The following is an 11340-nucleotide window of genomic DNA, read 5'->3' as shown; positions in this document are numbered from 1 at the left end:
TACATTATCGATTTTTTAAATTAAAACGTCTTAAGAAAGGCAATGAATAATACTTTCCCACTTCGACTTTAACTTAATTGATAGCTAGACGCCTATTATTAACATGGTCAGAGGTATGTTTAATTATAAGATTAAATTCCCTTACAAACGTTTCGTGTTAATTACTAGATATTGACTTAATCATTGTTGATTACATAATTTTCTTCATGACAGAGATTGAAATTGAATGAATAGAATTACTTTCGGATTGTGTTTGGGGCTTGGAAATTTCATGAGAAGGTGCTGAAATGTAGTTTTAAAGTAACTGCCTGCGCAGTTTTGAGATAATTTGATTGAAGTTCTTTACACCGGGTGTTAAGAAAGTTATTAAAAAATTAATATATATTTGGAAATAAAAATTAAATATAAAATTAATATAAATTTAATACAGCATAGTACCTAATATGTTTGTAATATTCCTATAAAACGTAAAATTATTGAAAAAATAACAGGAAGGTCATTTCAAAAAGTCACATTTTTCTTTAATAATTAAATGTTAATGTAATAAATAAAAAGTTAGTTAGTTTTTGGTTAAATTTTACATATCACTAAATTAGACTGTACCAAATTTAAGGTCTATATTTTCATTAGATACTGAGTTACTGAGTTATTTGTGTGTTTCGACTAGTTTCAAGCCTGACATATATATAACCTAATTATTATTTCTACATTTGGCCATTGAAGTACTGTCAATAAGTATAATATATCAGATAATGACGTTGTTGAAAGGTAAATTTGTTTGTGAGGATTTAGTGGTCGTTTGTCGGAGATCTTAGGCGCCTCTGGAAATCCGATATTCCCAATCACAAGCTCCCTTGAAATGACCATCAAGTGGACTTTGTTTGCCTTAAATTAACTCTCAGCCTATAACGACTACTACGGAGTAGAGAACTGAAAGCGCTGTTAGGATTTTATCTGTAATGTATATTCGTGTAACTTATATTAACTATGTCAATATACAGGGTGTTAATGAACTTATGTCAAATATGTTTGCCAAATGTCCGTAATGTCAAAATGAGGTAAATACACGGATTTGTGTTGAGTAGAAAGTAATTTTAAAATCCCACTTTGCAAGGAGCCACCTTTCGAGAACTGCTGATTTTCATAGAAGATGTTCGATATACCCACCATTTGCTTGCACACAAGCTTCAGCGCGACATATCCAATTCGCTCGCACGCATTGCAACATTGCCACGTCCTCTCGAAATAAATGCGCCATTTTTAAAAGAAAACTTGGAAATACTGTTACTAAATGTACCTACTCTCGAAAAACAGCACAGCAATCACTACAACAATGTATTACAAACTGACTTTCGAATACAGTACGGCTTCATAAGAAACTTACAAGTGTTACAGATTTTTTTGTAAATACTCGCCGCGATAAAATACATGTACTTCAGCAGTTCCAAAACAGTTTTAAACACATTTTTAATTAGCTTTTTTCTTTATGACCTTAAACTTCAGACATCAGTTAACTCAGTTGTTACTCCTTTTTCACCCCATTAAATTTTTGAAAAGTTTATTAATACCCTGTATATATCATCACTGTGTTACCAATTCGATCAATTATTTTGAATCGACCAAAACATACTTTTACGCCCGCCAGAGAAACAAAATATTAAATACCGTTATTTTCAGCAGAGCACCTTCGAACTTGTTCCACCCTGTTAGTATCTACAAACTGGATATAACCATTAATGCTTGTTCACCTCAGCACAGTTTACCTTGTATTATTTTAAGCGCTCCGATTTTCCGTGCACATTATCGCAAGCGTTTGATTTATGGAGTCGAATTATCGACGTCCCTCATTATATTAATAGCATTATTAAGCGGTGTTATTGAATATCGTCGTTATTGTCCGTGCAGTGATGGAACATTATTTATTATCCTTGCCATTCCCCACTTTCTTCGGTACGGGCGTCTTCCGAAAGACGGATCAGGCATTTAAATTTGCATACGCCTTGTTGTAGCATACAATTCAAAATATTTGAGAAAATTAAAGAAGGACAAGATAGATTTTTTTGAAATAGTTTCCTTTAAAACTGAAGTTACATATATTTTGCTTATTGTTACTGTTTTTATGTCCCAATTTGGAATGACTACAATAGGTACAAAGAGATTTTTGAGAATGAAGTTGTGTGAAAATCAAACAGTAATGTATTGGGTTGAGGAATAAGTAGTAATTTTTTCTCAAATTTGAGATATTTTATTTTTAACTCTACAATTATAGGCTAATTAGTGACGTAGTCTCCATCGTTATTTATGTTCTCTCAACGTTCAACACGAGTCTCAATGCCTCTTCTGTAGAAATCCTCCGGTTTTGAATCGAAAAACTCATCCAATCAAACTCTTAACTCATTGCCGTTATTTTAAAAGAAGCACCACGTAAGGAGTTTGACAAAGAGCGGAAGAGGTGAAAATCAGAAGGCGTGAGATCGGGAGAGTAAGATGGGTGGGGCAGAACTTTACAACTCCCAAAATGGCCATTTTGGTCATATTGGTGATATGTGGTCGTGCATTGTCATGTTGCAAAAAAGGTCATATCGCCGAACGGGTCTTTGTTTATGAATATCCGCGTGGAGGTGCCGTAGTTGTTGGACATACTGTTTTGCGTTGACAGATTAATTGTTTGGCAAGAGTTCCTAATAAAGAATCTCTTTATAATCGTAACAGACCCATATCATTGTCTTTCGAGGATGAAGTTTTGGTCGTGTTCGCGGAGTTGTTTGTTTTTTTGGGTCTTAACCATGCTTTTCGCTGTTTCAAGTTAAGTAGGTCCAGACACCATTTTTCTTTGAAGAAAAGGTTCTTTATGATCACGTGTTGGTTAATGCTGACAGAGCAAACCAGAGGCAATAGCGGAGCGTTGATTCTTATTGTTTTCCCAAGCAGCTTGAGTGGCTTTAACGTTTTCCCCGTCTCGATTAAAAATAAAAATAAGCAAAGCCGAAAACTATTAATTGTATCAACTTGACTTAATTTCAAATGAATGAATATTCACAAAAATTCGATCTAGCAAAGCAACCAAAAACAGAATCTGATAGAGCGATAAGTCCTCTTTCGAATGACATGTGTCAATTTGAAATGCGATAATTTTCATGTGATATTTTAAATTTGAAAAAACATACATTTCTAATTCCTCGACCCTTTATGATTAACAGTTCACAATTTAGATTTTTAAAATATTCTCCTTTTCTAGTATTCAATAGTTCTCTGTTAAGCATTACGGTTCTGAAGAAAATCGAGAAAACAAACCTTATTTTAGGTGCGTAGCTATGAAAAGAGACCTTAAGTTATAATAGAACTAAATATAATTTAAATTTTAAAATGTAAATTTTTTTCAAAGTATTGGGCGGAATTATAAAATTTAAAGTTTGTTGTAAAGAGAAATGTAAGAGCTTTCAAAAGAAATATTACTCAACCCCCAATGCCATTTAAATATTTTGGGGTGATGCTTACCCTTGCTTGGGGGCGAAAGTGGCGGAGTCAAAAATACCAGCAAAGAATGACCCCCTTTAATCTAAAATCGAAGGGTCTGAGCGTGTTTCTACAATTTTGACGCAGTTCCTGAAAATGGCTCTGTTTCGTTTTCATTTGGCCACCCTGTATAGTGAAATGGAACCAAATATGCTTTAATAAATCCATTTAGAACTACAGTATGTCAAAGTCTTTTCAAAACTCATTTCATTAATCAAAATGAGCCTCTGTTTAAATAAAAAAAACATAAAGAAATTTGTATCGCAGCCATTTTGAAATTTAAAGTAAATTTTAAAGTAAATTGTGAAGTAGGTTCCAGTAAAAAAATATTTTGTGAAATATATTTTCTGGAAAACACAGTAGATATATCCAAAACTTTATTTTCGTTATATTTTTTTTTAGATTTAATAAATATACATTAATTTGAGGGTGCTGCTGAAAAGTTTTATATAGGTTTAGTTCAAAGCACCACACATTCACAGAAACAATTTCTTCACATACTTAACATTTTGTGTCAATACGTTACAATATATTTTAAGGATGCCCGCAAAAAACATTGGAAAAATGAAAAGCTCACGCTGTTGTTGCTGAACACAATAAAAAAGTTTGCAATTGAGATTAGTGATGATGCAAAATACTAAGAACGCGTATTTGGTAATAGGTATGAGCCTATAACGTAACGTACCAGGTACGAGTTTTCTAAAATACTAGTTCCAGTTCTCATTCACTGTTTCCAGTTCCTTCTGGCCCTCTCTCTACCTCTAGTATTAGAGGCGACGCGCGACGCGATGCGGCGGACCCCGGCTCAACTCGACTAGTATAGTATTTCGTATTGGATATTTTTTAATACATACTTGGACTTGAAATTTGGAATACTTGGATAGGCAGGCAGTATTGATATTGAGTATAGGCAATGTTGCATTTTATTTTTATTGGTAGGTAATAATTTGTAGTAACTGAAGACGAGCAGGTTATTAATAAATAATTAAACCTAGATATTGATTCTCGTGTTTGTTAATTTTATCAACATTCTATAAAAGTATTATAATACTATTTAGGTATAATAAGGTAAGTTCGTAAAGAATCCTAGTAGGTACTTAGAACTATACTATAAAATAACCTTATAAGAAATATTCGACTTTGACGAGTTTCGTCGACAAACAGAGCAGACTCAACAACAAAATACTAGGTAAAAAATAACTAGTATTTGGAACAGATACGCACACGGAACTGGAACGTGACGTACCTGTTACTGAGAAATACTGATTTATATCATCACTAATTGAGATAATAATAAAATGCTTATAAAAATTATTTTGTAAATAGTGTTTACGCACATGACACAATGGATTTACATCTTGTAACACATACAGGGTAGCCCATCGAAAACGTACCGCAAGGCGTTACAGGGTAATAAAAAACTTTTCGGCAAAATCCAAAAGCAGGTCAAATTTATTTCTGAGAGGGACAACTTTTGGCTCAAAAAGCATACCAAAATCCTCAACCCCCTAAGTCGGGGTGCTATCCCCTATTTTTTTAAATGGTAATGGGGGTCAAGTGGGGGGTCATTAGAAAGGGCTTTTAATTCTCTATACATCGATTCTTACTTTTTGAAAATCGATTCATTATTTTAGAAAATATGCAGCTTTGAAAATACGAACAATATTTTTGACGAGAAATGCGAAAATCGATTTAATTTTACTTCAAAACTTACGGTATTAGTCAAGTAAATGCTGAAAATGTTGTCCGCCAACTTGCATACAATGATACAGGTTGTCTTCAAACCGTTGTCGAACATTCTGGAGCACTTGCGGTGTTACTTCGCGACATACATTAATGATTCGTCCTCGCAGATCTTCCAAGGTATCAGGTGGAGTGCTGTAAACTTTGCTTTTAATGTGCCCCCAGAGAAAGAAATCTAAAGGATTTAAGTCGGGTGACCGAGGGGGCCACTCAATTGCACCTCTTCGTCCTATCCAGCGTCCTGGAAACGTCTCATTTAGGTAATTGCGCACATTGAGCGAGTAATGTGGAGGAGCTCCGTCTTGCTGGAAAATCAGTTCGTGTTCATTGTAAGCAGGGTCGTCCTCTATGATATTTGTTAGAGCTGGGTCGATGACATTTTGTAGTAAATCCAAGTACATATCGCCTGTCAAATTTCCAGGAAGGAAAAAAGGACCTACAATGGAATTTCCAAAAATACCTGCCCATACATTCAACTTCTGGGGGTGTTGGGAGTGTGTCTCATGGAAAATCCTTGGATTGGTATCAGCCCAGTAACGACAATTATGGCGATTCACTAAACCATTCAAGAAGAACGTACACTCGTCCGAAAAACACACATTAAAGAGGAAATTATCGTTTATCGCTCGTTCAGTCATTATTTCGCAAAATTGCAAACGACGATCAAAATCGTCTTCATTTAGCTCTTGCACTAGCCGAATCTTATAAGGATGGAATTTGTATTTTTTTAATATTCGTTGGACACTTGTACGACTCACTCCTGTCGCAGTAGCCAATTGCATTGTACTCAGCGTACTATCCATTGCCACTTGCCCCAATACCGCTATTTCCGTAGGTTCATTTAGTACCGGATTTTCAACCTGCCTCTTTTTGTTATGAACGGAGCCAGTTTCGCGAAATTTGGCCACCAATTCGCGAACAATTTTTCCAGACGCATGTTTCTCAGGATGCCGTTGGTTGAACAGTTCGGCGACCCGATTTCCGCATTCATTGTTTTTGAAAAAAAGCTCAATAATTTCTACTCTTTCTGGAATTGAGTACACCATAATTAATCAATTTAAAAGACTCGGCAGTATTGGTACTCTTCAACTACAAGTCACAAGACAGTTATCTAGCAACTTCTTGTGGCCTATCTAAATACGAAACAAAAAGCGGACAATTTTTTGCTCACCAAAATCAGGCTAAAGAATTCGCAAATCAGAAAAAAAAAACAGCGAATTCTTTTGAAGGAATTTACCAAGCTAATACCGTAAGTTTTGAAGTAAAATTAAATCGATTTTCGCATATTTCGTCAAAAATATTGTTCGTATTTTCAAAGCTGCATATTTTCTAAAATAGTTGATCGATTTTCAAAAAGTAAGAATCGATATATAGAGAATTAAAAGCCCTTTCTAATAGCCCCCCACTTGACCCCCATTCCCAGTTAAAAAAATTTGGGGGATGGCACCCTCACTTAGGGAGTTGAAGATTTTGCTATGCTTTTTGCGCCAAAAGTTGTCCCCCTCAGAAGCAAATTTTACCTTTTTTTGGATTTTCCCGAAAAGTTCATTACTACCCTGTAATGCCTTGCGGTACGTTTTCGATGGGCTACCCTGTATAAAAAAATAATTTTAGGAATAATTATTGTACGCAAAACATTTATAACACAAATAAGTCATCCTGTTGTTGTTGAACAATAAAACAATATAATTCAGGTAATGATACAGCACCTATCAAATCATTTCAATTACAAATGCTTAGAAAAAAAGTATTTTACTCTTTTCATTAGACCATGTTATTGTTAGGTACGTACCCAATGAATACGAAATCGGTTGATTTCAAAATCCATCATTTTCGGGAAAATGACCCCCCAAATCCTCAAAAATGGATTGTTTGCGATTATGCTTAAGCATTGTAACGCCGTGAGACAAGTTGGTCTGTGAACTGGATTCCATAACCGTAACTCCATATTCTTGGATCCGTTGAACACGAATCTGGAGTTTAACACCAGCGCCCACAATTTTTGAGAAAATAGACACTCAATTCATAAAAAGAGTATTTTAACAAATATACCGCAGAGGTATGCGATTTAGGGTTACATTCAGATTATGGTATTGATACAACAAATCTTCCCTACTACAAAAAGGAACGTAAAACCTGTAACACATAATAATGTTCAAGTACCTAATTCATTATAACATTTATTTCATGGATGCATAACGTGTAACGTGTATTTTAAGTGCATTTCAGTTAAATTCATTGAATAATGGGTATTTTAAATAAAACTTTTGTATTTGTTATAAAAGTTTTTATATGCGCTGTACACATTATTCCAGAGAAACAGTTTACTTAGCCGATTTCTTTCAGTGTATGAAACAACCTACTAGGTTTCTTTGTGATATTTTGGCTGTGGTGACTTGTAACTAACTGTATACATTTTGAATAGAAGTACTTTTTCGAAAAGTGTCTTAAAGCAGTAGTTCAACATGAAAGGAAAAGGAGAGCATCGTAAAACATGGCAAAAGTGTTACGTAAAACGATATACGAGAATAAAGTGCATATAATATGAGGGGGGATCAATCGGCGTGGCGCTCGACACGAACCACACGTAAGGCCTAGCCTTGACTGGAACTCGCAATCTGTTGCACGGCTCTGTACGCGCGGTGCATATAACTCATTACCCGTGCTGCATTTGCTGACTGGCGCCTTTGCCAATTTTTATTCCACCTTTTCGGGTCGATGTTTGCCTTTCCAGCGGAATTACGTGTTTCATCGATTGGGCCGCTCGTGGCGGGACAATAAAAAGCCAACTTTATATGAAAGGTGGAAATCTTTCCCTCACACGAGAGGAGTGTTTTAAAGCGGCGCGGCGCCTTCTTTTATCCCCGGTCCCGGAAATAACTTGGGGCAGAAGTCATTCGAGGAAAGGGCGGGTGAGGCATCCGGTGTTTAGCTTTCTAATTAAATCGCTGTGGGGGACGTTTCTGGTGATTTTTCTCAGCGAATTGGAGGTAATTCTATTTATGACAAACAGTATCTACAAGGAAACTTGACGGAAATCGTGACTTTCTTCTATTTTCAATGCAGTGTTTCCTAAATTATAACCAGAACCGTCAGATAATATATTTTTTTAAAGTTTTAACTTTCGGGTTATATAGTTTAAAAACATGTTAACGTAGAGATAGTTATATGAAAAAATATTTGTTCGCACAAATATGACTTTTTGCGCGAAAAGGATGTTATTTATAAAAGTTTTTATTTTTTGACATTTTTCGGGCCAGATGTTATTTATTCAATTTTTTTTATTTTCAATATAACAGGTAGGTATGCCCAATTAAATAGAAAAATAATAAATACCGAAAATGAATACATATTTACAAATAAAGTCTATATACATACAATTTTCCTTGTTATAAATATAGTACCATATACAGGGTGTTTCAGTTTTAGTGAATCTAAAGTTAACTGCAAATAGAACTCCTTGCCTTATAAAGAAAGTGTCTAAGTCTCACCGTTTTCACTGTACAGAGCCCTATTAGTAGATTATTAAGTCATTGGCGTAGAAGTTGGGTTTCAAAAATCCCGCTTTATTACCCATTCCTACGCCACTGATCTACAAAAATTTGTAAATTTTACAGTAAATTATGCGCTTGCTTCATAAGGCAATTCTGAATTATTTATTTATTTATTGTGTTCTATTTGTGGTTAAAGTTTGATTCACTCGAACTGAAACACATTTTTAATAATTAATACTTGAAATTATTAGTTTCTTATTTAATTTGTTTTTCTGGGATACTTAAAAGGAAAAATACTTTATATAATAATCCCTTGGCATAAAAGAGGGGTTACTTATTTAAGGTTTGTATGTTTTGCAATGTGGCAGCAATAAAAAAAATAAAAAGTTGCCACAAATAAATAATTATAGACAATAACTTTCAAATTATATTGGAATAACGCCCCAAGTAGTACAAAAAAAATAGGTCGCTCATACCTGAGATCGGAAATATTAGGACGCTTTGCTTGCTCGGTATGGAACATGTTTTTATGGCAGTCAGTAGCATTATGTATTGTGAGCATAGAGCGGCACACGGTTGGACCACAGATTTAGCTTGTTAATTTATTTGATTTGTCGCTACAAAGTTTCCTATATCTACTGATATATTAAAATTGGTAAATAATGCAACCATTCTTAAAAACATTCTGCATTTTTGCTTGTCATATTATCCTAATTGTTATAGAGATCCTTTTGCTTCCACATTTTCCTTGGGAGTGTTTCATCAGGCAGCTTCTCTCGCATACTATAAGACGTATGAACAAAAAAAACATAAATTTATGGCCCTATGCTTATATTATAGTTATAGTATATTCTACTTCCTTCTTCTTACATATTTATGACTGAGGAGGTCTTCATAGTTTGTCTACTGAATCTTGGAATACTCCTGTACTGTTGATAAATTTACAGGTATTCTTATTTTTTTTTGTATATTATTATGCATACTTATTTCAATTATTATGTTGGTAGGTACACAGTTGGACAAATACACCTCACATTTTTCGGCTTCTTCCAATAAAGAATATATATAACTAAAATATCTTTACTTTTTTTATTTACAACTGTGTAAATAAACAAAAGAAGGTCTTTCGAGATTCTAGTAGTGTTAATTATTACATCCAATTATATCCACACAATCTGCGGTACACAACTGGTCAACTCTTCTACGTAAGCGTATAAACAGCCTCAGGTGAATATCGGGATATTTTTACAAATTAAAATTTCCATATTAACTGAAAACTTTACTTTTAAATTTATTTTCGATGCTCGTTAAATGAAACGCATGACAATAATTGATTTACCTAATTACAGTGGTTAATAATGTAAAATTGTTTCGATGCTATAATCAAGTTGCACTTTGATAATAATTAATAAATTCTACTTTGCTCTACTCTACTCTACTCTAGTTAAAAAATACTACTTTGGGCAAAATTTTTCTACTAACATTAGCCAAAAAAGCTCAATGAAAAGGTAAAATACTAAAACATTGAAAATTCAAAAGAGATACGATCATCTCTATAATAATCTTTTTTTTCTCAATAAAAATGCACAATAAAAAATTAACACAGAAATAACACTAACGCTGTTTGGTACTCACTCAGGAGTATAACATATATTTTGTTCGAATGTGGAAAAAAAGTTAAAACCACTTTAAGTGTACGAATCATCAACGGTTACAGTACTTACCACCCAGATTAGTAAAAAAATCTGTGATAAGGAACATACAAATAGAAGTGAAGTAGTTTAGAATACCGGAAAGTTCGAGTTCTGTTCTTTAACACCTACTATTTAGAATCACAGAAGAAAATAACGATAACAGAGATGCAAACAGATAGAAAGGACTTCTTCATGTGAGAAAAAGAAAGAGGTGAATAAGAGAAGAGTATGGTAAAGAAAGAAGTGTTGTTAATATAAGGAGAGAAGGAAAGAGAAATATTTATATCGAATCTATAAGTTTTAAGTACTTTTATAAATATTTTCACAACTTTTTTTCGTAAATTGGTTCAACTTTGCAACAAGATCAATGATCGCATCGATTAGATACCTACATGATCACAATTTTCTCAACTAAGTCGTCGAAATAGTTGACATGAAATGAACAAGGTGTTGATCAAGTGCTCTATCAAAGAAATTATGATGAAATCTATTAAAGCTGACAGTTTTAGGTTATCAGAAATGCATTATGATAATTGTATGCACTCTAGCGAAATACCTACGTATTTTGAAATAATTAACCATAATAAATCATTCTGTCATTTAAATTTAAATTTAAAGCATTGAAAAACGGCAAATTACTTCTTATTCCGGGGTTGTTCGGCTCATTTAAAGAAAGGTTACAATATTCCGTTGAACCCGATCCCAAATAACAGCTGATTCGTGTCTAGAAAGTTTAACAGACAAATATTTAGTTTTATCTTTATCGAATCGTATAAGTTTCGTTAGTGAATGCCTCTCATTGTATTGCAGATAAGAAAGCGCCGCATTAGGGTAAAGAATATTAGGTAAACACGTTTAAAGCGTGTCGGTTATTGTACCAGCACAACCTGTTG

This window comes from Anoplophora glabripennis, unplaced genomic scaffold (assembly GCF_000390285.2).
Source record: "Anoplophora glabripennis isolate ALB-LARVAE unplaced genomic scaffold, Agla_2.0 scaffold8, whole genome shotgun sequence".
In the NCBI taxonomy this organism is placed as follows: domain Eukaryota; kingdom Metazoa; phylum Arthropoda; class Insecta; order Coleoptera; family Cerambycidae; genus Anoplophora; species Anoplophora glabripennis.
The sequence above is the reverse complement of the archived record's forward strand: the minus strand, read 5'-3'. Positions refer to the sequence as shown.